Below are 22,884 nucleotides of genomic sequence, written 5' to 3' on the forward strand. Positions count from 1 at the left end.
GGGACGAGCAATAGAGAACCCCCCCACCTGAACCCCACATTAAAGTGGGGGAAAAGGGGGAGGATTGGCTTCCCTTTCCTGTCTATTGCAAATGCAATTCCAGTGTACTGCATATGACGTCAAAATTAGAGACCCCCCCCCCCACTTTAATACATGAATGGGGCAGACCCGCGAAGAAAAAAACATGGCTGCCCCAGACTCTTCCCCTGCTCTGTGTTCCTTGCCTCGTTAGCTAGCGGAAAAGATCTGGCAAGCGGAAAGCAGGCCGAGTATGTGATATTTTCGGAGAGGGTGGGGAAGTTGCTTTTTTTTTTTCTTGTACTGTTCAAAAATAGGAAAGGAGGTCTCTTTTGTCAAATATTCCATAGCCTCAATATGCCACACGAAGGCTGATAAGACAGACTTTTTAATGACTGAGCATCAATATTGCACCGCTTCTGTTCTCACGCCGTGTTTAAAAAGGAGCCGTCTAATTGAGGACTGAATGTCGCACGGAGTGCCCTGTCAGAAACCCTGACGATCAGAGCCCACACACAGGCACACGCATGGCGCAACGTAATCAGATGTACTCAGAGGGGCTCATGAAACTTTCACAGAATCAATGCAAGCAGATAGCAGTGATGCCATGTCTGCAGAGGTGATGTTGGCCATCCATCTTATCTCGGAGATCACAGCATCCTTGAAACGCATTCTAGGTCAATGCTGTATTCGGATACAGGGCGAATGAGAGTGGGCTAGCGAACCGCACTTCCCAGCCCCAGAGTATGAAACTTTTTAAATAAAAATCTATATTTCCCAGAGTCACTTTCCTCAGCCATGGCGGTTCCTGGGTCCCGCATTTGCCAATGAAGGGCACGATTGAACCCGGGGATGCCTTTGCCCTGTGTTTTGGAATGAGGATTTGCCAGCACCCCAAACCTTTGGGGGAGATAGGTTCAGCATTGCCAATGCCTTACGCCAGCCTTTCTCAAACTGTGGGTCGGGACCCACTCAGTGGGTAGCAACCCAATTTCTAGTGGGTCCTGCAGAGCCTCCAATGAAAACACAGGTGGTGGAAAGATCACACAACGAATTGCCCCAGCCCTAAGGCTACTTGAAAAATCAGAGAGCCTCAATGAGGATGATGGGGCTGACTTCTGAGAAGACATGCATAGGGTTCTGCTGCTTGGGAACTGGCTTTCATCTCCCTTTGCATTAAGCCCACCACAGTTTCAAAAAACCGGTTTGGATTCTCTCAAGCCCAGTGTTTCTCAAACTGTGGGTCAGGACCCACTAGGTGGGTGGCCAACCAATTTCAGGCGGGTCGCCATTCATTTCAACATTTTTATTTTTAATATATTAGACATAATGCTACTGGGGGATGTGACGGCATCTGGGGAAATGTCCCAAATCTGTACTTTTAACAGGCTACTGTGAAGATGCTTTTAACAATGATAGTCAATGGGGCTTACTCCTGGGTAAGTGTGGGTAGGATTGCAGCCCAGGATTGGTAGAAATTTTCCTGCTTGATGAGGTCACTCATATTATGAGTTGCTAGAGATAATTTTTTTCCCCAGATTGGCTGGCATAAGGCACTTGAGTAAGGGACTGAGCCAGTTTGCAAGGAAAATCATGGGCGTATGATGCGATGGGCTCGGTTGTAAAGCCAATCACTTTTGGTGGGTCCTGACAGACTCTCATTCTAAAAAGTGGGTCCCAGTGCTAAAGGAGTGAGAACTGCTGGTCTAGTCTCTTCCGCTTTTTAGAACTCACATGATCCACACCATCCGCCCAAAATGAGCAAAAAAGACCAGAGCATGGAATAAATTGGCGTGAGAGATGCAACTGTTCAGGTGAACAAAATGGAGATTCCTGGGACTTTCCTAAATACTTTTGAGTATATCACTTAAACACAGCATTGAATGTCTGCGTCGGAACAGATTATAGATGCCATGGTGATAGGAGCTGTAAAACTATGGATTAGTGTGACAATGGTGCTTAAGTCTATCAAAATCTTTAGCTTTCCTTTCCTAGAGCGGGAAGGACCTCATATCACGAGTTACTAGAGATAATTTTTTTCAGACTGGTTGGCAACCTTCAGTCTCGAAAGACCATGGTATAAGCCTACAGCACCCAGTATTCCCAGGCGGTCTCCCATCCAAGTACTAACCAGGCCTGACCTTGCTTAGCTTCCGAGATCAGACGAGATCGGGAGATAGTGTTCAGTATAGGGAGATGGTTGGCAACTTTCAGTCTTGAAAGACTATGGTAAAAGCCTACAGCACCCGGTATTCCCAGGCGGTCTCCCATCCAAGTACTAGCCAGGCCTGACCCTGCTTAGCTTCCAAGATTGGACGAGGGTAGCTTCTGTTATCTGCAGGGTAACAGAATGGCTGGTGTAAGGCACTGAGGGCCCAATCCTATCCACTTTTGCAGTATGGGTGCAGCAGTAATGCAAATGGGGCATGCACTGTACCCAGGAGTGGGGCAGTCATGGAGCCCTCCTCAAGGTAAGGGAACATTCATTTCCTTACCATGGGGCAGCATTGCAGCTGCATAGGCACTGGAAAATTGGATAGGATCGGGTCCTCAGCCAGCTGCGAGGAAACCCATGAGCGCATGATGCGATGGGCTCGGTTGCAAAGCCTCAATAGGACAGCCTGTTTTGAGAACAAAACAGCCTGGTAGCGTTGACAAAAGACGCACCCGCATCTTTCTGGTGCTAGGGATCATATTGTCATAGGTCAAGTCTGGCCAACTTCTTTCCGATTTCCCTGAGCAGCGGCTTTACAAGGGGGGGTGCGCGGGGTGCGGGCTGTACTGGGTGACGCGCACAGGGCACATATTTACCACCATGTTACATATCATTCAATGTGTGCTTTCATGCAGAACGCAATGAAACAAACCACGTTGAAATATCTCTACTCTCTCAAAAGTTCTAGCCCCAAAACTAGTGGGGGTGGGGCGATAATGTGTTGCCATGCCCACACCTGGAGTGTTGCCACCTACTGCATGGGAGGAGGTCCATGACATGGGATGACATGTTGGCTTCCGGTACAGGGTGATACAAACCCCAGTGACGCCACTGGCCCTGTGCAAATTAAATTGAGACCCTGCCTCAATGTTCCACCCATCGCGAATATATATGCAGACAGAGCCCAGTCCTATCCTCCCCATCCCTGGGGAGGGATGCAGCAGGATCAGCTGGCTCCATGTAGCATCCTATGCGCAGATTGCCATGCTAGAGGTCACCTTGGGGAAAGGGGACATTCAGCATGGGCAGTGGGGTGACTTGGAAATCTGCAAGCCCTGTAGCTGGCGCAAGGCCGTGTTGCCTCATGTTGGTGGACTGGGCCCAGAAACCCCCTTTCTAGGATCCACCACGAATGACTGGTGCTAATTCTGCCCCTCACATTTGTGTGTGAGCCAGGATAGTGTAGTGGTTCAGGTGTTGGATTTAGACCCAGAAGATCCTGATTCAAATCCCTACCTATGAAGCTTCCTGGGTGACCTTGGGCTAGTCACTCTCTCTCTCTCTCTCTCTCTCTCTCTCTCTCTCAGCCTCACCTACCTCACAGGGTTGTTTTGAGGATCAAATGACATCATTATACATTGCTCAGGCAGTCAATGGTTGGCAACCTTCAGTCTCGAAAGGCTATGGTATAAGCCTACAGCACCCGGTATTCCCAGGCGGTCTCCCATCCAAGTACTAACCAGGCCTGACCCTGCTTAGTTTCCGAGATCAGACGAGATCGGGCATGTGCAGGGTAACAGGGTGCCAGTATTCCATCACGGAAGCTTTTAAGCCTTGACAGCCTCCACAAGATGGGCCACTCTGGCCTTGGCTCACACCGCCCTGGCAAAAAATATAGCCTTGAACCGATTCTAAATGTTCAACCACTCAAATCAAGACTGGGGCATTTGCAGCCCAGTTCAATCAAGGTGGAAGCCCAAGGTGGATTGAGAGAGCCTCTTTGTACAAATAGCACACAATGGCAATTGCAAGCAATCAAGATCACACAACAAGACAAATCATCCCATCTATGCTGTGTCATCCAGGCTAGGTCTAGGTGATCCTAACGCTGTCGGGAAACATGGGAGGATCAAGGAGAACTTTCTTCCCTGTTCTCTTTTCCAAAGGTGAAAAGTTGTGTGTTGGGGAGGGAGAAATCCCAACAGTGTTAAACCTTAAGTACATGCAAGTAATGGCAGATGTGCTTGTTAACTTAGGTGCTTCTCTGAAGCATCAAAAACACCAATTAAAATTGCATAGGAAACACACAGTTCTGTGGAGTGGGAACCGTCTCCGCAAGTGGCTTGCCCCTAGATACTTTGATTTTCCCATTTTTTTACAGCGCGAGGACTAGTGCTGTTTATCCATTAATTATAATGCAACATCAGAACGACACTGTTGGGGGGAGAGAGCTCCCTCTAACTTCCCCATGGCTGTCAGAGTTTGCAGGGATCTCGACACAGCAGGAAACAGACAACAGATGTCATTTTGAAGTACAACTAATGGATTAACAGCCAGCCCGAGATTACTTAGTGCAAGGGGGAGAAATGTTTTAACTCTTGCCTGAATAAAAAGGTCTACTCGACTGGTCTGGGGTCAAATGTATCCCCGTGAAGTTGGACAGGGGATTGGAGAACAAGTGAGGAGAGGAATGTACCTTTCTTTCTCCAAACCACTGCTACTGTGGAGCGGTTCAGACAGGTACGTAGGTAGCTGGCCAAACTATCAACCCCCTGGTCCATGCTTGTTGGTGCCCAACTGGACCCAGAACATGCCCTCCTTCCTCCCCTGCCTGGCTTCGGTGTGGCTTCCATCTGGCAGTGTGCAGTTTTGGCCCAGGGCTACAGAGGTGCGCCACACGCATCTGGTACAGCTTATTATCCACGAGTGTGACAGTAATGTAATTACACATCCGCCGCTCTGCCCAGCAGAGGAATCACGAAGGGCTCCTTCAAATGCACTCCGGGTTGTTTGGACCCATTTGGAACTTCCGACAGCCTAGGAGGGACAGGGAGGCAGGACAGAAAGGCAGCCATCGGGAGCCCAATCCGAGGCAGGTCTACTCAGGAGTAAGCCCCACTCTAGTCAAAGGGGCTTTCTCGCAGGTCAGGGTGGCTAGGATTGCAACCAAAGTGAAAGGCTGATAGCCTGCAGGTTGAGAGCTGGAAATATCCTTCACTTCCCTAGCACTTACAGCTAAACCAGGGTTAATCTTTTCCATGGAGGTTAACCTTGTGCTCTTAACAAACCCTGTTTGCATGCACAGACCAGAAATATTGACATGCTGTGGCACTGAAAGCTCTTTGGTCCCAGTGATTATTGTCTTGGAAAACTATAGAGAAGGAATGGGACAACGGCAGGTTCATCCATCTAAAATGGGGTTGGTGGTGGTGGTCAAACATGTTTTGTTTGGTGGGCCAATCAGCATTCCCACCCAGGCATGACATCACTAAGCAGGAAGTGACGTCACTAAGCAGACAATGGCGAGAGATCAGCACTTTGTTCTCGCTCAGAAACTTGTCTGCTGCAAATGACCGAAGAGAAAAATGTGCGAATCTTGATTGTATTTTCAAGCTATGAGAGAGCGCAATTATCATGCGGGCCTCGACAGAAGTGGCGCTGCCGAAAGGGTGACTCTGGGAGAGTCCGGTTATCGTGTGGGCCAAATAAAGAGCTTCTGGGGAGGGGGTGGCCACAACCGGCCTGTGGGTCTTTTGTTTGACACCCCTGCTTGTCCAAAAATCCTTGCTGGGATTAAGGCACTGTATGGTCCAAGTCAGTGCCTTTCTTCCGGAGGTAGAGTGGCCCCGATGCTTAGAGTTGGGCTCTCGTCAAGCTCACTTTAGAAAGCTAACAGTGATCATTGAACCCCTTGCACAATTTAAAAAAAAAAAAGACTCCAAGAAAATAAGAGGAAGAAGCCACTGGAGAAGCTGCTGTGCTGGCATGAAGGGGGTAGTTTCTCCCCCCCCACCACCAGCTAGCTTTAAATACCTGCTAAGTACTTTAAAGTCTCACCACTTAGCCCAGCCAGCAGGGGCCCCAGTATTATAAATGACAGATGGTCTTGTGTTTCTCCTTTCTCAGGGGCTGTTTTTCCCCGACACTGTAAATCATTTGTTGGAAATGGCAGGCTCCTCATCGAGAGGAACAAATGCGTCCCCCGGCTGCGCCATTCACATCAACAACAACAGGCAATGCGCTGAAGGCGCGCACGGAGAGAGAAAGGCTCGCCCGTTTGCTTCATGCCCACTATTTCGGCCCACTATCTTCCAGAGCGGTTTTGTGTTTCAAAACAATGGCCCGCCGCGGATGGTTATGGAGACGTAAACGGATGCCAAAGGCTGCCTTCTCAGTGTTCTCTTCCCTCACCCTTGGGGATTGTAACGATTCGCTATTGCACCATTTCTCAAACTGTGGGTCATGAGCCAATTTCAGGTGGGCCCACACAGCACCTAGCTCAGCCACCACTGAAAATACAGAGCTAAAAATACAGGGTGCGGAGCTGCTGGGCAAGGAGGGAGGGCCTGGTGCTTTGCCCTGATGGGCAGATGGGACGCTGGAAAGGGGGGAGGGCTGTGTGGTTGGAGAGGGATCCAAGCCTGCCTTCTGCTTGGACTTCCAAGCTGGAATGTTTGAATTCCAAGCCAAGCAAAATAGCAACATGAGCGCTCTCTGTAATGGCTCCCCAGAGTCCTGCATTCTCACCACACTCCTGTGAGGTAGGCTAGGGCGAGAGAGCATGGCAGATCGAAGGTTACTTAGGGAGCTTCGTGGCTGTTTGGGGATTTGCGTCTGGAATCGCTCTTCATCACACCCTAATTTTTATGTAGATGTTTTCTTTTTGGAAGCTGAGAATACACTGAACTGGATCATCTCCCTGCCTCTTAGAAAAACCCAACCTTTGTCAATGCGACTGTGCTAGGGTAATACTAGGAAATCCTGCCTCATCCAAAGGAACCATGAGGAAGAGGTGAGCAAACATATACCAAGATGTTGTACTCAACCCATCTGTTGAATTTCACTGAAAATGGGCAAAGACTCATATATATAGATATAGACACACACACAAACACACACACACACACACACACACACACACACAGAGAGAGAGAGAGAGAGAGAGAGAGAGAGAGAGAGAGAGAGAGAGAGAGAAATGTGTGTGTGTGTATCTATCTATCTGTGTGTGTGTGTGTGTGTGTGTGTGTGTGTGTGTATCTATATCTATATACACGCACACACATATATATTGATTGAAAAAGGGATCCATCCGGGTTCCTTCTTTAAAAAAATAAAATTTGTATGTATATGTGTGTGTATCTCTATATCTATATATGTGTGTATATCTATATCTATATATCTATAGATATATACAAACACACACACATACATACAAGTTTTATTTTTTTAAAGAAGGAACGCAAAACCCGGATGAATCCCTTTTTCAATCCCTCTATGCAATAAGATAAAATAAAATAATAAAAATAAAAAAAGCTATAATTAGCTAAAGACATCCATATGGTGACTATTACAATCCCAGATGGTTTTCTGTCATCTTGCATGTGATCTTTGCTTCTCCATGAAGGAGAAATGAGTAATCTTGGAAATATTAATCTGACTTTGACTATATTTATCCTTCCAACCACAGCAACGATGACACACGTTTGGCTTCTATCTTGGCATAAGGTGGCACGAGCTGGCAGAGGAATCTGGAGTTCGCCCTCGTTTGCACTGAGAAAAGGAGAAATGGCTTCAGAGAGAGAGAGAGAGAGAGAGAGAGAGAGAGAGAGAGAGAGAGAGAGAGAGAGAAGCAACTGATCCTGATTGAACCGCATGTTGTGAGCCAGTGCTTAGTGTACTGGGTCAGGGAGATCTGGATTCAAATTCCAACTTGGCTATGAAGCTGATTGGGTGACCTTGGGCCAATTTGGATCTCTTGGTATAATCTATCTCACTAATTGTTGTGAAGGTAACAGGAGGATGCAGAGGAGACATGCACACCATCCTGAGCATGGTAACCCACCTGAAATTGGTTCGCGACCCGCCTAGTGGGTCCCAACCCACAGTTTGAGGGTATTTATATCTGCACAGAAGAAAAATGCAGGCACATTCAGACTCATGGTAGGACCGAGCATGAACATGCGTGATTGGAAGCAGTGGTAGTCTAAACCAGTGGTCTTCGACCTTTTTTGCACCAAGAAGTAAAGTATGAGGCATGGGGACCCACAGTTGATCCTGCCCCCCTCCTGGGACCCAATCCGCCCACCCCTATCGCCGCCCGCTCCCCACACCCACAGATTGCAGTGAGGAAGGCCCTTTATGAACTTGGCACAACCATCCTTGCTTGTCAAGATCATACACCCCCCTGGACATTTGTATCAGTGCTGGATAGGCTACTGAAGCAGATTGCAGAGTCTAACAGGGGACCAAGACTCAGCAACAATCCGATGTACGCAAGCAGTGTACTTTCATGTGTGGAATGTTGGCCCTTATGCAACCTTCTGCCCCTCCATATTGCACCATGCGACCCCAACCGTTTTGGTTTCCCAAATGTGCCGTGACCCCAAAAATGTGGCTTCGTGACCCCATTGGGGTCACAACCTTGAGCAGGGGTGTCCAAAGTTTTTGGCAGGAGGGCCACATCATCTCTCTGACATTGTGTTGGGGGCCGGGGGAAAAAAGAATGAATTTACATTTAAAATTTGAATAAATTTACATAAATGAATATATTAGAGATGGAACTTGTATGAATGAATGAAGGCCTTGCAGTAGCTCAAGGCCTCTAAAAGGCCTTGCACAAAGCAAGGCTGGCCTTTCCTTCACTGCCACTGCTGCATCACAGACATGAAACAGCAAGCAGTGGAGGGAGCCCTCATCCCACAGCTCCCGCGAGAGGTCAAACAGTCGCCCTCACGCTGAGAGCAGTTGCGTCGGGCCAGTGTGGGCTCCAACAAATCTTCGGAGGGCCAGAGGCTCATTGGAGACTGGGGGCTCCCTGAGGGCCACACTGAGAGGCCTCGAGGGCCGCAAGTGGCCCCAGAGCCGGGGATTGGGCACCCCGACCTTGAGGTTGAAGAACACTCATCTAAAAGCAAACAGGCTATAAAACAAAAGAGTGAGTAAGGAACCCCACTTATTTTCCTCCCCAGGATTCTGCCCTTTCCAAAATGAGTTCTTCAAAAACCGTGTGGACGACGGGCAGTTCTAGGGAGTCTGCACACCCCATATGCTTGCGGGAAGAGACCTATTTAAGCGCGCACTTTGCAACATATTATCGCGCCAGCTGTTTGTACTGGGAATACATGAAAATGCATGTGAAAAATATATGTGATATACGGTACTTACAGGTTTATTTATTTATTTAGGACGCAAAAGAAGAACCTGGGCATGTTTAGCAGAAGGGAGCACAGTTTGGATGGAACCAGAGAACACTGTCCATTCTCAGTGATAGCCTCCTGGATGGTGAGAGGCTTTGCTAAGCAAAAACCATTGGTGTCTCCTGCACGTTGATCAAGGGGGGTGGGGAACTTCCACCCTTATGTTTTGGCACTGGGAGGTGATGGCAGAGATGGGGGTATGCAGGAAGCAGGTCTATGTGCACTGTTCTGTGGGAGCAGGCCGCTCCTGTCCTTTGGGAGGTCTACCCAGTTGGAAACACCAAGGCGGAGTCCAGCTCCCCAGCTGTGATCAGGGCTTTGGGGAAGGCAGCTGATGCGATGCATAGACCAAGTACAGCTGAAGTGTGTCTGGTCACAAAAAAAAAAAGGAGAGGTCAGCATCTGTACTGATGTCTCAGAGTCCATACCAGAGGAGATGATGGATGGGTTCAGCCCAGAGGAGGCAAGACCTTGGAGAAGTCATCAACACTGAAGATCACATCATCCTTTGACAGCTTTATACGGTTTACACCACACCTCGGAAATGACCTCCATGTTTTTTCAAAGGTTCTTGAATTCGCTGGCTGTAAGGACAAATCAATAGTGACATTTCCTGGGTCAGTGTCTCTATACAGTGTCTCTATGTGTGCATCGCTTACCAACCTTCTGCTTAATGACGGACCACATATATGACGGTGGTCAAAACACAGCCAAGAGGCTCTTAATGAGGCAGCCAGGTCTCCCATGGAATAGAGAATGGACTGAGTGCAAAAATAACTTGGGGGATTGAGATAATATCAGATTTTAATGATGCAATACCTTCTCCTCTATCTCTGGTTCCTAGGTTTTCATGGATGTAATTTGTGTGTGTGTGTGTGGTCACAGAGCATATTTGCAATGCTGTATTTTTACACACACACGCACAGAGAGAGAGAGAGAGAGAGAGAGAGAGAGAGAGAGGAACATCTTTTGGACAAAGAGCAATGACTTCTCATGCCTCCGCAGGTGTCCAGAGAACCATTGTCCCATCATGTCCCACGCAATGCCTCACCAGGCAGCAAGGCAAATGACGCGGTGCTTGATTGAGAACTGCTTCTCAGGAGCTGGAAAGGAAAGGTGCAATTAATGTCACTAAGTAACAAATTAATTATACAAAGACGAATGCTCAATTATTTTATTGTGCCTAATTGGCTGCCATCACATTTGTGTCACCCAAATGGATTCTGAACCTCCGTTCCCGCTGAATTGATTTGGAAGCCCTGCCTTCCTCTTCCTGTCGGTCTGTCCGCCTTGTGCGCTCATAGCGAAGTCTGGGCAGGAGTCTGGTCTAGAGGGTAGAGCCTCCGTTTGCCTGAAGATAACAGCTGAAGGTCGCCAGTTTGAGGCCATCGGCACCGTGAACGGCGAGATCTTGAAGCAGCTGACAAGCCGAGCCGAGTTTATTCATCTGCTCTTTGGCCGCCTTTCAAGTGAGATATGAAGGATTGTCAGCTTGCGTGGGAGGAAACTGGAGGCCAGAATGTAATACCAGATCATAAAAGGATCCATCTGAAATGTTGTAGTTCTTGAAAGACAGAACCTTCGTCAATAGTAAAAATCCCTATAGGGGTTTAGTATAGCCTGCCTGTGTAAACCGCCTTGAAATAAAGTCTGAAGAGAAATCTGAAGACCATGAAAGGTGGTATATAAATACCTGTATTATTATTATTATTATTTAGAGAAACTCTGAGATCCAAAAATGGGTTCAGTTTGGCTATAGTAGTGGCGTAGTTGGGGGGGGCCGAGCACTCAGGCTGGCAGCGGGGCGGGCAAGTGGCCCCTCCCTTCGGAGCCATTCCCGGCGGGGGGAGAGAAACAGAGCCGTACAGCATTTAAGCATTTCATTGCATGAGGGATACCGGGAGACAATCGGTGATAGACGTAAGGAAACCTCCTTTGAAGAACCCTCTGAAGAACTGGCCCCTTCCATGTCCGAAACCTCATGCTCTCCACTGCCTGCACATCAGCACTATACCAGAGGTGTAACTAGAAGCCATGGCACCCAAGGCTCATGATGTCACCTGAGATCAAGATATCTCTCCCAGGTTCTCCCCACAGGAGCAGGCTCTGGTGGTTTCCATGTCCCCATTCCTTCTCTTGTTGAGGCCCTCCATTGAAGGGGGTGCAAAGCTACCAGCTTCTGGGAGAACCTGAAAGTGAATGCTTTGCACCCACCTGTTCTGCCAAATCCCAATCCACTGGGCCTTGTGCCCGCTTAAGGCTTGTTAAACTCACAAGTGCAGCAGGCAAAAGTCAGAGTCTAGTCCCAGTCCAAGGTCAAGGTCAAGCTCCGGTCAGGTCAGGTCAGGTCAGGTCAGGATCAGGTAGCGTCTCCCTCTGGGTCAAGGTAGTCTTTGGTCCTTCTGAAGCTGCCTTTTATCCTTGGATGTCTCATAATCCAAAATGCAGTTCAGCTGTGAGCTACCTTGCTAGCCCCTTGTTAAGTCCAAATTAGTCTCAGCTGAGCCATCTCTTCAGTCCATGTCCATTCAAAGTCCCATCAAGGTCAAATGAAGCTCAGGTGTCCATCAGAGTCTCCATTGGCCTTGATTGTTTACAGCTGTGGAGCCAGCCCTGCCCTTCCCAGAGCTGTCAACCAGCTGTCAAAACATGGAATCGCTGTCAACACCACAGCATCCACCTGATGATCTTCTGATCTTCCATTACACCACCCTTGGCTTAGTGCCCGGGGTAGTTACCCCTCAGTCTCTGTCCTAGAGCAGAGCAACTTGTCTCCCGTGGTGTTGCATGCCTGCTCCCTTGTGGGTCGCTGTTCATTGCCTGGGCTGCCTAGTGCCTCCTTTACCCAAGGCTTAGGAGCATCTATGGGCTTGCCTCGCCGCAGAGCCTGAGAAATCCTCCTTCCTTTATTCTACCCTGTCCATGATTTGGGCTGAGAATAGATAACGTTATGACCTTAGAGCTTCTGGGAGAAAAACAATCTTTTCCCAAGACTTCTTGAACAACACTCAACTGTCTATACAATGCTAACCTTTTCCCCTGTGTCTGAAATTTGGCAGGTGCCTGAAAATTTCCTGCCAGTTTCCTTTCAATGAAAGGATGCTGGCCACAAAGAACCGGCCCTTGCCGCTCAAGGCACACGATGATATGACTTCCAAGGGGCAGGTTTTGCTTTGGGATTTCATCATTACACAAAATCATGAACGCACCACAAAAAAAAAAAAAAAAAGTCCATTGCAATAGACTTATGGATTTATTCTGTCTATTTTCCAGCCACTTGGCTGCTAAATTCAGCATCCAGCTAGAATGGAGACAGATGTGTAGTTTCTGATCATACTTTGTCAGAAAGTGACAAGTGACAAATTGGTCTGCTAAAGGTAACATCTGTGACTCCAAGAACTTCAATAACCTCAGCCAAGGTGTGACACAGGACAGGATTTTCATGCATTCTCCCCTCTCATTTTTTCTTAAGGACATCTCTGGCTTTCATCTGTGGGTTTTTGGCTGGGTTCCTGTGTCATTCAATGAAGAACATCAGAAGAACCCCACTGGATCAGGCCAAAGGTCCATCTAGTCCAGCTTCCTGGATCTCACAGTGGCCCACGAGATGCCTCAGGGGGCACACAAGACAACAAGAGACCACTCCCTTGCACCTGGCATTCTAAGGGAGCCTACCACATCCAGTGGCAAGGAGTTCCACAGACACTCCCTTGCATCTAGCATTCAGAGGCAGCCTGCTTCTAAAATCAGGAGGTTGCACACACCCATCACGGCTTGTAACCTATGATGGATTTTTCCTTCAGAAATCCGTCCAATTCCCTTTTAAAGGCATCCAGGCCAGACACCATCACCACATCCTGTGGCAAGGAGTTCCACAGACTAAATACATACTGGATAAAGAAATATTTCCTTTTGTCTGTTCTAACTCTCCACACACACAATTTTAGTGGCTGTTCCCTGTTGCATGAGAGGGGAAAGAACACCCATCTCTTCACTCTATACATCCCCTGCATAATTTTGTACATGTCAATCATGTCCCCTCTAGGCCAGACGCCATCACCACATTCTGTGGCAAGGGGTTCCACATACTAAAGACATGCTGGGTACAGAAATATCTTCTTTTGTCTGTTTGAACTCTCCTGCTGCTCAATTTTATGTGGATGTCACCTGGTTTGGGTGTTGTCTGAGAGGGAATAGAACATCCCTCTATTCACTCAGTCCACCCCCTGCATAATTTTGTATTTCTCAATCATGCTCCCCCGTTGATTGATTTTTTTTTTAATTGTTTAATGAAATCTTCTTCCCCAGAATGCATCATGTGACTGTGTGATGTTCTGGCGCTGGAGAGCCATGGCAGTGCAGCAGTTTGGGAGGCGGACTCAGACCTGGAAGATCCAGGTTCAAATCCCCCCCTCAGCCACGAAGCTTCCTGGGAGACCTTAGGCCAGGGGTGTCCAAAGTTTTTGGCAGGAGGGCCACATTGTCTCTCTGACACAGGGAAGCTGTCGGGGGCTGGGGAAAAGAAAGAATTAATTTACATTTTAAATTTGAATAAATTTACATAAGTTTACATAAATGAATATATTAAAGATGAACTTATGAATGAATGAAGGTCTTGCAATAGCTCAAGGCCTATAAAAGGCCTTGCACAAAGCAAGGAGGGCCGCAAGTGGCCCCAGGGCTGGGGTTTGGGCACCCCTGCCTTAGGCCATTCACTTTCTCTCAGCCTTGGCTGCACCGTGCCGAAGGGAGTCGTGATGCTTTAAACCAGAGCTACTGCTGCTTTCGAAAGTGGGTTGTCATTTCCCGTTTCGAGGCAGAAAGGACCCCTCTGCCACCTCGGGGAAGCCTCTCGAAATGGGGCCACTTTTCTTCCAGTTTGGGGGGGAGGGCTGGTTCTTGTGTCAGAGCCTGAAATCGGCAACAGCCCCTCTGAAATCAGCTCAGCCAAAAAAAATAAAATAAAATAAAAATCAGGGTAGCGCTTGCCAAAACGCTCCGAGCCCATAGAAATAAATTCAGGCCTCAGTGGAATTTCTAAGACACACTATCTGATGTCAGACACTGAGAAACAACGGGATGCTTTGCAGAACAGATGACACACGTTTCTGATGAGTCAACCGGCTCATCTCAGCGTCTCTGACAGCTCCGTTCCAGAGGGCTAGGAGGCCTTGATAGCAAGGTGTTGCTTTGGCCATTCCAGGACATTTTTAACCTTTCCCCCCAGGTGTTGTCTGCTTGGGACTGGGTCAGTCCCATGGAGAACAGGTCAGATGGCAAGGTTTTCCAAGCAGAGAACCTTTGTCCTCCTCATACAGAGGGTGTTACAAAAAAATGATAGCAGAGCCTATCCTATTTTGGGTCTTATCTCAGAGACTTTCATATAAAACTCTGGCAAATTTCATAATGGCTAGTAGGATTTTTTTGTGGGTTCTGTTTTCCCCAGCGGTTCCCGCTCCACAGCTCACCCACCCTGGCCAGGGCATTCTTCTCAATCACCTCTACCAACTATAATCCTGCCCATGTGTCACCCAGGGTCAGGATCACAGAATGCCCCCCCAAGGAAACCTCCTACCTGCTGGTCACTTGGGAGCCTTGCATGACACCCTTCGGCACTCCAAAAGACTTCTGAAGCCTCTGGAGGACCTTTAAGCATGACTTCTGGTTTTTGTTAGAAAACCGGAAGTAATGTTCAACGGCCCTCCAGAGGACTCAGAAGGCTTTCGGTGGGCCAGAGGTAACCTCGCAAGGCCTTAGAAGGGCTCTGGGGGGGCCAACAGTGGTGGTGGTGTGGAGGGTGGTGGGTGGCAGTACCACCCCCACAGGCTTGGCTCCATGGGGCATTTGCCCCCTGACCCCCCAGAATACCAATGGTCTCTACTCTCAGTTGTGAGGTCGAATCACTCCTACTGTTAATTTCTCCCAGTGTTCACCAGAAACTCCCCTGCAGACCAAGACAATTAGATCTCCTGCTATTCTCTGAGGCAGTGAAGAACAACACTTTTTTAATATTTATTTTATTTTATTTATTTTTATTTATAAATTCATTTGACTTTATTTGTAGACTGCCTCTTCTCCTCCTTAGAATACTCTTGGGGAATTGCTCAAGGCGGTTTACATTGGTGGGCTTCGTAGACCCAATAATTTATTTTATTTATTTATACAGGTATTTATATACCGCCTTTCTTTGGTTGTCAGATTTCTCCTCAGACTCTAATTCAAGGCGGTTTACATAGGCAGGCTGTTCCAAACCCCTGTAGGGATTTTTACAATTGAAGAGTTCTAGTCTTTCATAGAACTCCTCGTTCCAGCTGGATTCCTTCCGGGTCTGGCCTCTCTCTGGCCCTTCGCCTCCCACACTCCACTTGACTCCTCTCTGCCACTGAGGGTCAGCTCATCAGTATATCAGCATGTCGTCAGTTCTCAGGTACTTCTGGTTGTTTCAAACTAGCAGCCTCAGATCTTCAGGCATACAAGGCGGCAGCTCTACCAACTGAGCCAGACCTCCTGCCAATAATGGTCTTGGCAAAGTTGTTCTATGTATATGGTATTGGCAACCTTCAGTCTCGAAAGACTATGGTATCGCGCTCTGGATGGTGGTTCTGGCACAGCGTCTAGTGTGGCTGAAAAGGCCAATTTGGGAGTGACAATCCCTTCCACACCGGGAGCAAGTGCAGTCTGTCCCTGGTCTGTCTCCCTGGCTGTGGGCCTTCCTTCTTTGCCTCTTTGCCTCAGACTGTTGGCCAAGTGTCTCTTCAAACTGGGAGAGGCCATGCTGCACAGCCTGCCTCCAAGCGGGCCGCTCAGAGGCCAGGGTTTCCCACTTGTTGAGGTCCACTCCTAAGGCCTTCAGATCCCTCTTGCAGATGTCCTTGTATTGCAGCTGTGGTCTACCTGTAGGGCACTTTCTTTGCATGAGTTCTCCATAGAGGAGATCCTTTGGGATCCGGCCATCATCCATTCTCACGACATGACCGAGCCAACGCAGGCGTCTCTATTTCAGCAGTGAATACATGCTAGGGATTCCAGCACATTCCAGGACTGTGTTGTTTGGAACTTTGTCCTGCCAGGTGATGCCGAGAATGCGTTGGAGGCAGCGCATGTGGAAAGCGTTCAGTTTCCTCTCCTGTTGTGAGCGGAGAGTCTATGTATATAGAGCCCTTCAAACTCCACCAGTTAGCCTTCAGTGGTGTAGCCAATGTCATCTGAAGGAACACTTGGAGATTTCTGCAGGCAAGCCACCCAATCAGGAGATTTTACAGCTGGTATCCGTCTCGTCACCCGCATTCTCAGCATCCTAAACTGCTCTCCCACCGCAGCAAGCAACAGCTCAACAGTGGCTCCTCCCTGCCACTGAGGGTCACAACAGTGGTCTCTGATCTCTCTTCTAAACAAGACTGGGGCTGTTCCTGCTTAGCTTCTGGTAGTCCTCTGGCAGCTCATCCTCTGGACCACACCTCCTGCCTGTAACACCTTGCCCTCTTCTATGCTGTGATATCTTGTTGGCATCCTTCAGTCTCGGAAGACTATGGTATCGCACTCTGAATAGTGTTCTGGAACAGAGTGTCCTCTCCAGTGTGTGGAGCCTGGGTAAAGTAGATATGGAGGATAGACTGTTACCCATGCAGCAAATCCCCCCTCTCCACGTCGCTGAAATGGTCCAATGGAAAGGCAGAAGCCAATACGGTTGGTTCCAGCAGTGTTGAAGGAGTTACCAGAACGTGACTGCGTTCAGCCATGAACTGTGTCAGGGACTCCAGCTCTGGATTTTGCCTCGAGGTTGACTCCTGAAGCCTTTTCCATAACTGGATGTAGCCACAAGGCAGTGGAGGATCCCACTGCTGTGATAACCCTTCAGGCATTCCAAGAGTGCTGTCATGTCCCCTTCTAATCTTCTCTAGGACAAACGCATTCGCTCGCCCTGTTCCTCCTCATTGAACAATTAATATACGTGCTAAAAGTGTGAGCATGCATCTCCCGTTCCCCTTGATTGACATCAGTGTTTTCCCCAGCCGTTCATTCGAACCTCCTGCAGAACATCAAGTTAAGCTCCACTCGTGGTGGAACACACACCAGCTGGCTTGAATGAAATCTTCCTTCCCGGCATGCGGGCTCCAGACACAAGGTTGTCAAGTGTTCCCTTGTTTGCTTGCCATATGCGGTGTGGGTACATTATCGGAGCCCACAGTCCTCCTCTGCATTCAGCTCAGCCTCTGTTTTCATCTCATGGAAAATGTCAGAATCTGTCAGTTTCTCCCTATTTCTCCCAATTCCACCATACTTGAAACTGGCAGGATCCTGGCATGGAGTTCAACTCTTATCTTGTACTCCAGCAAGTGATGAGTGGAGAGACTCTGGGCTTTGCTTGCATCCAATCCCATTTATATTTATGTTAATTAAACAACAACAACAATTTTGTAAAATCACAGAGAACAACTAACCAAAGATCCTTTGGGACTTCTGATTACAAACACCTAGAACAGTGGTTCTCAAACATTGTAGCTCCAGGACCCACTTTTTAGAATGATAATCTGTCGGGAACCATCGGAAGTGATGTAATTAACCTGGAAGTGATGTCATGGACAGAAGCGACATCATCAAGCAGAAATTTTTTTAACAAGCCTCATCTGACAAAATCAAATCAAATCAATTAAGTAAATTAAAAGCAAATTAATGGACTTTTCCTCCATAAATCTGCAACTGTTACCCTGCACATGCCCAATCTCGTCTCTTCTTGGAAGCTAAGCAGGGTCAGGCGTGGTTAGTACTTGGATGGGAGACCGTCTGGGAATTCTGGGTGCTGTAGGCTTATACCATAGTCTTTCGAGACTGAAGGTTGCCAACCACCACCTGTCCAATTCCCTTTACAGTTATCTAGGTCAGGTGCCGTCACCTTATCCTGTGGCAAGGAGTTCCACAGATTAATTACATCTGCGCCAACGTGTGCTGGGGCCATGCTCTTGGCTCCCCCCATGATCACTGAACCTGGGATCTGCTGCAAGTAGAGCAGGTCTCCCATCACTGAGCTACATCCTCATCCCATACTCACCCTGGATTGGTCTTCTATTCATTCTCTCAGAATGCCAGATGCAAGGGAGGGCACCAGGATACAGGTCTCTTGTTACCTTGTGTGCTCCCTGGGGCATTTGGTGGGGCCGCTGTGAGATACAGGAAGCTGGACTAGATGGGCCTATGGCCTGATCCAGTGGGGCTGTTCTTATGTTCTTAACTACAATTCCCAGGAGGCCTTGCAGGTCTCTTGTGATCTGGTGTGCTCCCTGGGGCATTTGGTGGGCCGCTGTGAGATACAGGAAGCTGGACTAGATGAACCTATGAACTGATCCAGTGGAGCTGTTCTTATGTTCTTAGCCTCGTCCCATACTCACCCTTGATTGACCTTCTGGCCATTTGACTATCCCCCTCCATTCCTGATACCTTGATTTCTTGGGACATAATCTGTGCTGAACCCTGGCCCAGTTCCTCTTCAGGACCCCCAAAGAGAGAGAGTTCACATCCCTAACGCTGTCCAAGAGAGCATGATAGAATCCCATCCTCCTTGTGGCTCCTGCTGCTTCTGGACTTGGCTTTCTCCATCAAAACTGCACAGCAGAATGGGAAAATGAAGTCTTTGGGGAAATGGTCAATTCCAGCCTTGCTGCCTTCTGGGCTTTTCGATTTGGCCACTCGACTGTGAGCTTCAGATGCTTTTCCGGCATCCAAGAGTGCAGCTAATCAGCTCTGAACCGAAATGAAATTACACCGTGTTCTCCTAAGGTAGACTTCACAGCAGACTTCGGTACAGATAGATGCTTTGGAGCTCAGCTGTTGGTGTAGCTTTGCTCCACTCTCCCTTTAACGCAAATTATGATTGTTGTTTTTTTCTGGATGTAAGCGATAAGTACTTCCAAATATTGTAGCACCATGGGAAAATAAGGCCCACAGCAGCAAGGAGTGGCTTCCTTCTGTTGCACATAATTTTGACACCATCAAACCCCAGCTTTATAATGATTTCATTGCAATGGTTGAAAAAAACCGTAAGGGACAAGCCGGAGGACTCAGCACACTGATGACGTCAGGCAGTGAATTTTCAAACACACTGATGCCAGCTTGCTCACCAAATTAAATTACCTTTTATTGTAGCTCAGCGCCTGGTCAATCGCTTCCAACGCTGCCCGATCAAGCCATGCAGACATTCCTGCCTGGAGAACCTTCCATCAGCATCACCGAAAATGCGTTAGCTTTCGGCAAGCTATATGCGCCCGGGGGGGGGGGAGCATTTGTTTCCTGATTTCATATCGCATATTAATAAGATTGGGGTTGAGAATTGCTAACTGATAGTGAAATGCGAGTGATCAAGGTATGAAATAGCGCCATGCGTTTCAACAGAACAGCCCCACTGGATCAGGCCATAGGCCCACCTAGTCCAGCTTCCTGTATCTCACAGTGGCCTACCAAATGCCCCAGGGAGCACACCAGATAACAAGAGACATGCAAGGCCTCCTGGGAATTGTAGTTAAGAACATAAGAACAGCCCCACTGGATCAGGCCATAGGCCCATCTAGTCCAGCTTCCTGTATCTCACAGCGGCCCACCAAATGCCCCAGGGAGCACACCAGATAACAAGAGACCTGCAAGGCTTCCTGGGAATTGTAGTTAAGAACAGCCCCACTGGATCAGGCCATAGGCCCATCTAGTCCAGCTTCCTGTATCTCAGTGTGGCCTACCAGATGCCCCAGGGAGCACACCAGATAACAGGAGACCTCATACTGGTGCCCTCCCTTGCATCTGGCATTCTGACAGGCACTTGGCCGCACTGAAATGAAGTGATGCTTAAGCAGGGTAAGAGTCAGGTTTGCATCATGGCTGAAATTTTATTCTCTGTACTGATTGCAGTAACTGAGAGTCCAATCCTATCCCACCCACTGGGGCAGGAAAGGTGTGTGCTGTTTCCAGAGGGGGCAGGATCAGGAGGCTTTGGAGGGCAAAAAAACCCCTTACACCTCCATAAGCCTCCCACTCCATGATGGGTCTCTTCACACTGCCACCATTAGAACACAAGAAGAGCCCCATTGGATCATGCCACAGATGTATCTAGTCCAGCTTCCTGTATTTCACAGTGGCCCATCAGGTGCCCCTGGGAGTACACAAGACCACAAGAGACCTGCATCCTGCTGCCACTGCCTCGCACCTGGTATTCTCAGGTAGCCTACCACATCCAGTAGCAAGGAGTTCCACAGACACTGTCTCCGTGAGGGCTATCCCTCTGGGCAAGAGGGCCCATTGTTTCCCTGCTGCATCCACTATTACTGGCTGACCTCACAGACTGGTGTCGGGAAGAGAAAAATGATCAAGGTGCCATCAAATTAAATCGCAGTCATAAGAACCTCCGAAGAGCCCTGCTGGATCAGGCCAAAGGCCCATCCAGTCCAGCTTCCTGTATCTCACAGTGGCCAACCAGGTGCCCCTGAGAGTACACAAGACCACAAGAGACCTTCATCCTGCTGCCACTGCCTTGCGCCAAGCATTCTGAGAAAGGTTACCTTTCCAACCCACAGGCTGCATAGTCATCATGACTTGTAACTCATGATGGTTTTTATCCTCCATCAATCTGTCCAGGAGCATTTTCTTGAACATGGGTGGTGTGTACACAGTGTTCTTCCTGGACCATAATCCAGGCAGCATCAAGTTCAGCAGGATCCAGGTTGTAGCTGTTGGGATTAACCTTTCACACAAAGTGAAATTCAAAGTGAATTCCAGAGTTCCTCCCGAAGTAAAAATATCTGAAGTGATCAAAATATGAACTATGTATTTCAACCGGCATCTGGAAGATTTTTCAAGGAAGCCAAACAAGTTTCTAAAAGACAATTTAAATGTCTCCGGAGGGGAGGGGGTAGTGTTCTACATGTCACAACCCAACTAACCATGGTTGGCAACCTTCAGTCTCGAAAGACTATGGTATAAGCCTTCAGCACCCGGTATTCCCAGGCGGTCTCCCATCCAAGTACTAACCAGGCCTGACCCTGCTTAGCTTCCAAGATCAGATGAGATTGGGCATGTGCAGAGTAACAGTTGCTGTCAACTAATCATGGTTTGATCAAAGATCAAACTATGGTTTGTTGGATCATCTGAACTAACTCGTAGATGGACAGCCCAATCTTGCCTAGGATTGGGCTGTCACACAGAAGTGTTTGTGACAGTAGAAGACAGTGAGAAATTACAGAGCTCCCCTTCTGTCTCCAGACCCCGCCATCGCTTGCCGGGGCAGGTAAGGCAGCAGTAGGGGCAGGGAGGGGGAAGGGTGGGGAGGCTGAGGGATGGGGTGGATCAGGAAGCGATGGTGCCCTAAATAGCCCGTGGCTCTGCCTCAAATTCTACAGCAGACGCCGCGCCCCTGTTTGTGTGGCACTTTAATGCCAACAGCTATAACCTGGACCCTGCTGTAACTTAGCACAGTGGTGGAAGCATTTTGCTTAAGCTGCAGTTCCATGAGTTGTCCAAGCCCAGGAGCTGTGGCTTCATCATGATTTAAAAATCAGGCTATGAAACGAAGATCTGCAAAGCAAATAAACATGAAGCTCCCAAATGAGCACAGCAGATTTAAAAAAAGAAGATATTTTGCATGAGCCATCATTATCAGTTTTTATATTGCTATTAGGCAAATAAAATGGGTTTGGATAGATACGAAATTCTGCTTGCTAATAGGCTATCACTCCATGCATCTTTGCTACAGAATAGTCACTGTCTTTATGAATTAGCACAGCTCTCTCTCCGGAATTGGTTGGCCCTTTTTAGCAGTTCAGTGCTAGCCATCCTGACAGCAACTTTCCCCTTGTGATCTACACAGCAAGACAAAAAGGCTTTTTTGGGGGGTGGGTGTGAAAAATACAGCAGGCTTTAAGAAGGGCTTGCTGGCCAGTACTCCAGATGGTTTTCAAAAGGGATTAGACCAATCCCTAAGCATGGAAGCTTAAGCTCCAAATGGTCAAATGGTAAAAATATATAACTCAATTTGCATTGTGCAATTAAAGAAATCACATTGAAGCCACCACCACCAGCGGCAATTTTTATAAACTTGACCAATAAATTAGACCAATCCCTAAGCACGGAAGCTTAAGCTCCAAATGGTCAAATGGTAAAAATATATAATGCAATTTGCATTGAACACCGGGACCCTCTTTTTAAAACGACACTCTGTTGGGACCCATTTAGCTGCAAACTGCAGGAGCTGAGCTCTTTGAACGCGGAGCAAAACAAATTTTTTGTTCCCAGAAACAAATTAGAGCTCATCCTCACAAACAACTACTAAGCATCTGTCCTGTTCCCCGAGCAGAAGCCTGCAAGACAAGGCTTGTGGTACCTTGAAGGCAGTGGCGTCACTAGGATTCGAGTCACCCGGTGCGGGAGGCCTGTGCGTCACCCCATGTAGTGGGCGGGGCAAAACCCCAGGTGGGCGTGGTGATTTACCTTTGCCCCCCCCTCACCAGTTTTATGGCTGTACCTTTTGTTATAACACAG

General features: G+C 48.2%; 3 pseudogenes; all 3 read right to left on the reverse strand.

Annotated features, from left to right (window-relative positions):
* Positions 1-2,100: 2,100 nt before the first annotated feature.
* Positions 2,101-2,223, reverse strand: LOC136634161 (5S ribosomal RNA; annotated as a pseudogene).
* Positions 2,224-3,644: 1,421 nt separating this feature from the next.
* Positions 3,645-3,766, reverse strand: LOC136633997 (5S ribosomal RNA; annotated as a pseudogene).
* A 17,563-nt stretch (positions 3,767-21,329) lies between these two features.
* Positions 21,330-21,449, reverse strand: LOC136633726 (5S ribosomal RNA; annotated as a pseudogene).
* Between the last annotated feature and the right edge of the window lie 1,435 nt (positions 21,450-22,884).

Source organism: Tiliqua scincoides, chromosome 13 (assembly GCF_035046505.1).
Source record: "Tiliqua scincoides isolate rTilSci1 chromosome 13, rTilSci1.hap2, whole genome shotgun sequence".
In the NCBI taxonomy this organism is placed as follows: Eukaryota; Metazoa; Chordata; class Lepidosauria; order Squamata; family Scincidae; genus Tiliqua; species Tiliqua scincoides.